Genomic DNA, 5,622 nt, shown 5'->3' with positions numbered 1-5,622 from the left:
GTGGCTATAAAAGTTACCTAAATAAAAGAAGGCGTTTTATTTAAATAAAATGGGAGTTTTCCCTATAAATTAAGTTGTAATGAAAACTTGGGTTTTATCCCAATGTGTTATTTATATAAAATGTGGTGGTTTACTCTGATAAAATATTTCCTAACTACGGTCCTGATGAAAATTTCCGCTGCCAAAGTAGACAATAACGCGATACCACCAAAACTGGCTCGCGGCCGCCCGTTCCCAGGGATTAGGGATCGGGGGTTGCGATAGAAGGTGGTATCAGAGCCATGCCACTGATTCAACCACAGAAGTGTTCTGCTGACATCAAAATTCGAAGTGTTAGAAAATAAATTACGGAAATACATGCATAATTGTATTTTCTTGTTATGTGTTATCTGACTATTTGTTAGTTTACAGTATGAGCGACCAAGGACCATCTGACGCGTATCGTCAATTGTCTGGTTAGCGAAGGCACCTCCTCTTCTCAGCCTGCCCTCTCGGGGTACTCTGCTGATACGGAAGAAGGAATCTTTGTGTTTAAGGCTCAATCTGAAGAGCCATTTCCTCAGAAAAAGAGGGGATAGTTCAGTAGGGGAGCACACGAGCGTAGGAAGCGTATGAAAAAGTTACAAGACCAGAGAGCACTAGCCGTAGCTAAACGAGAAACCGATGTATATGCCCAGGATATGCTTAATAGGGGTATAGCCAATATCCATATTTTAGCAACCACGGCAGCTGACCCAAACCTGGAGCAAATGCTAGCACCCCAACCACAACCACAAATTCCTGATCAACCCATGGAAATAGAAAACCTTGGAAATCAAGTAGAAATGTATGATTTCAACCCGGAGGAAATACCTAGGGTACCTGCACCAAATCCCCTAGATCCAAATTACGACCCCTGGTGGGATGATGTTAGGGACTATGTGCAACGCTACCCGATTCACGAAGATGTGCCAATGCCCAACCTAGGAGCCTACCCAGGGTTAGATACTCTAGATCCCTATTTTAATAACGATGCATACATTAGGGAGATTTTAGAAAATCCTTACCCATACCAGGCCCCTATACCTTCATATCAGGAACCCGCACCCCAGATTCCAAACTCAGTCCTAGAACCTGCACCCCCAATGAGTGCAGAAAACGTACAAGAACTTAGGACTTTTGGTGAGGAAATTTTAGAAAGCAGTGAGAGAATGAGACAGGTGGGAGAGCGTCTCGTATGGAAATACGATGAGCGCAATATGGATTTTTGGATGAATCCATATCCATGAATCGATGGTGGAGACGGTAGAAATAATAATAATAATAATAATAATAATAATAATAATAATAATAATAATATAATATAATATAATATAATATAATATAATATAATATAATATAATATAATATAATATAATATAATATAATATAATATAATATAATATAATATAATATAATATAATATAATATAATATAATATAATATAATATAATATAATATAATATAATATAATATATAATATAATATAATATAATATAATATAATATAATATAATATAATATAATAATATATGTGTGTATGTGTTTGAAAAAAAAACTACGGATGCCTAATACTAGTTGTGTAATTTTAAATTTCAGTTGGTATTGTAATTTTTATTTCAGTACTAGTGTGTAATAGATGCCTACTACATGAATAGAGTAAGTCTCAATGATCGACGTTTTTGACCAAAAGTGTGTGACATGTGATTGGCTATATTCAAATATTATTAGTGATATTAATATGTGGTAAATGTTTAAAATTCAGATGGACAACGAAGTGAATCAGGAAAACCAGAATGATAACATTCAGAACGACAATCATGATAATCTGAATAACGAGAATCTGAACAACAATAACAATGGAAACCAAATGGATAATAGTGCCGTTCAACATATAGTAGCACAAGGAATTATAGATGCAATGCCATTTATTATTCAAACGGTCCAAGAAGCGAATAATAAAAGTTAGCATAGCAGTAAGCGACCAAGTGAACCAGAACACAGCGTGAACAATGGACCCATACTTCAGGTGCCCATTCCCAAAAGAAGAAGAACCATGCCATATGGTTGTTCTTACAAAGAATTCTGGTCCTGCAAACCAATAGAGTTCTGGGGCAATGAAGGACCCATTGCAGCTCTACGCTGGATAGAGAAGACTGAAGCTGTTCTGAAAATAAGCAAGTGTGCTGAAGAAGATAAGATAATGTTTGCTTCTAATTTGTTTAAGAATTCAGCCCTAGAATGGTGGAACACTATCCTCCAGTCAAGGGGAAGTGATAAGGTTTATAACATGGAATGGGAGGAGTTCAAAAATATGGTAGAAAGGAAATTCTACCCTCCTAATGAAAAGGAGCAGATAGCGAATAAGTTTCTGAACCTTAGAATGACCGGGGTAGATAGTAAGGGGTACACTACCACATTCTTTGAATATGCTAGAATAGTGCCAACCCTTGCATCACCTGAACCGGTATTAATCTCCCGTTACATCTGGGGATTAATCGGAGAAATTAGGCATGTAGTCAAGGCCGCTATACCTCAAACCATAGAAGAAGCTGTAGAACTAGCCAATACCTTCACAGATGAGTTAATCCGTACTAGAGAAGAAGACCAGAGGAGAAACCTAACCCAAAGGCTTACCCAAGAATTCCGTTCTGGGAATTCCAACCGTAAAAATATAGGATCTACATCTGCAACTTATTGCAAGTATTGCAAAAGAAAGCATTCTGGAAAATGCTCCATATATTGCAAGTTTTGCAAAATATCAGGTCACAAGAAAGAAGACTGCAGGAGGAAAGCCAACAATCGGATATGCTTCAACTGTGGAGAAAAAGGTCATATCAAGCCAAACTGTCCGAAATTAGCTCCAGCTGCAAACAACAAGAACCCTAAAAATGCTAGAGCATTTATTTTAACTGCAGATGAAGCCAAGATGATCCCGGATGTCACAGTTGGTACGTTTTTAGTTAATGATATTTTTGCTAAAGTATTATTTGACTCTGGTGCAAACCAAAGTTTTATCAATACTTCATTTTGCAAACTACTAAATCTATCATTAACTAAACTACCACAAGAATGTCTAGTAGAGACATCAAATGGAGAAACCCTTAGGATTTCTGAAATCTTGTAGGGAGCAAGAATAGAAATTTCTAATCAAAAGTTTACTGCAAACCTCTACCCAATGAATCTGACAGGATTTGATGTTGTGTTGGAATGGATTGGTTAATAGCCAATAAAGCCAATATTTTATGTGATCAAAAGTCAATTCAAGTAAATTCACCAAGGGGTGAAAAGATCACAATTAAAGGAGATAAACCATCTAGATCCACTAAATTCATCTATGTGATGAAAACTGCAAGTTATATAAGAAAAGGATCTATAGTGTATTTGATTTCTATAATCACTAACACTGAAGGAAAAGAACTAAAAGACATTTCAGTAGTATTCCAGTTTTCAGATGTATTTCCAGAAGAATTGCAAGGACTACCGCCAAACAGGGAAGTTGAATTCAGAATTCATCTGCTACCAGGAACAACACCGATTGCCAAAGCACTTACCATTTGGCACCCGCAGAAATGCAGGAACTGAAGAAATAGACGAATTATTGGAAAAAGGATTCATACATCCAAGCTCATCGCCATGGGGAGCACCGATACTGTTTGTCAAAAAGAAGGATGGATCAATGCGGATGTGCATTGACTACCGTGAATTGAACAAGGTCACGATTAAGAATCGGTACCCATTACCAAGAATCGATGATCTGTTCGATCAACTGCAAGGAGCTCGATTTTTCTCTAAAATCGATTTAAGATCAGGATATCATTAATTAAAGGTACAGGAAGAGGACATTCCTAAGACCACATTCAGAACAAGGTATGGCCATTATGAATTTACTGTCATGCCATTTGGTTTAACCAATGCCCCAACCGCATTTATGGACATGATGAACCGAATATGTAAACCATATTTGGATAAATTCATAATTGTCTTCATAGATGATATTCTAATTTACTCTAAGAGGAAAGAGGAGCATGCAAAGCATTTGCATTTACTTTTAAGTCTGTTAAGAAAGGAAAAGCTTTACGCTAAGTTTTACCGATAGTTAAGGTTAAATGGGATGCCCGGAGAGGACCCGAGTTCACGTGGGAAGTTGAATCCACGATGAAAGAGAAATATCCCTATTTGTTTGAGTAAATCTCGGGTCGAGATTTATTTTAAGGGGGTGCACCTGTAACACCTCGAAATTTTGTGTCCAATAATGTATTGACACGTGTCTTGAGTTGACACGTGGCATTTAATATTAAATAAAGGACTAAAATTGACGAACCTTGAAAGTATGAAAATTCGAGGGTTATAAATGTCAAACAAGGGTAAGTATACTGTATAGTAACCCTAAACGATGCTCGTACCTTCAAAAGAATAAATCATGGATCGTACGGAAGCGAAACGCGGAAGAAAGTGAGAGATTACAAGCTGCAGGAGTTAACTGTGTCAACATGTTTAATTATACCTCTGAGTGACCCTTTGACGTACCTGAGGCTTTGTAACAGTAAAATACGCTCACTAGAATATACTGTATAAATTCCGCGAAGTTCCGTTTTAAAACGAGAAAGATATGATCAATTTCGTATAAGAGGGGTTAAAGGCGTTAACAATGAAAGTTAAGGCTTTCCGAATAATTAACAAACTAACCGGGGACTTAACAGTGCGGGTAAATAACACGAGGCCCTTAGTTGTAAATAATCGAGGGCCAAATCACAAAGTTACCCCTTCAAACCCGAAAGGTCAGGTTAATAATTACCAAAGATTTCGTTATTAATTACAAAGATTTAGTCATGATTATAAAAGATTCAAAAAACAGAAAAATTAGACCTAACGCGGGCCGCGTAAAGGTCTTGGGTTAGTTGAAGCGGGCCGCGAGCCTTCTGTTTGCACGCGTCTGGTTTGAAGATCCAGGCGGCCCGCGAACAAGTTGCATGATTCCTTCATGCGGGCCGCGTGAACCGCCCAGATGTAGAAAGTTTGGACTAACTTGCTTTTTGAGCTAGTGAACGACCAAAAGTGCAATAAATGAGGCATGGGTGCCCTCTACTTGCCTCCTAGCACTCAGGGCCATCTGCTGAACATCCATGATGCTTGGTAGGCTGAGTTGTGATGATCCCATGCCAAGTTTTGCACTATAAATAGGCCTATTGTGTGCATAAGTTCACCACACCTCAAAACACATTCTCTTGATCATCTCTGGAGCTTCCAAGCTTTATTCTATCATCCTAAATCATGCTCAAGCTTCTGTAAGTTGTTTAAATCCTTTGTGGTTTAGTTTTATTTAGTTAAATAGCTAAAAATCAAACCGTCGTAACTACGGTTTGACTTCGAGATAAGTCCTTAATGGCTCAGTCATATCTCGAATTAAAAGTAGTTATGTGTTGGTATTTATGTGGGTAATAAACCTCTAAAAGGGTTCCCCCTGATCACCACTCTAACTAGTTCAAATGTCGTGTCAAACGTATACTTAAAAAGTCAACAGAAAGCCATTTTTGTGATTCTTGCATAATCTGTAATATAGATGATATGAAACCTGTTTGAATTCTTATAAAACATGATATTA

The sequence above is a fragment of the Helianthus annuus genome, chromosome 4 (assembly GCF_002127325.2).
Source record: "Helianthus annuus cultivar XRQ/B chromosome 4, HanXRQr2.0-SUNRISE, whole genome shotgun sequence".
Taxonomy (NCBI): Eukaryota; Viridiplantae; Streptophyta; class Magnoliopsida; order Asterales; family Asteraceae; genus Helianthus; species Helianthus annuus.
The sequence above is the reverse complement of the archived record's forward strand: the minus strand, read 5'-3'. Positions refer to the sequence as shown.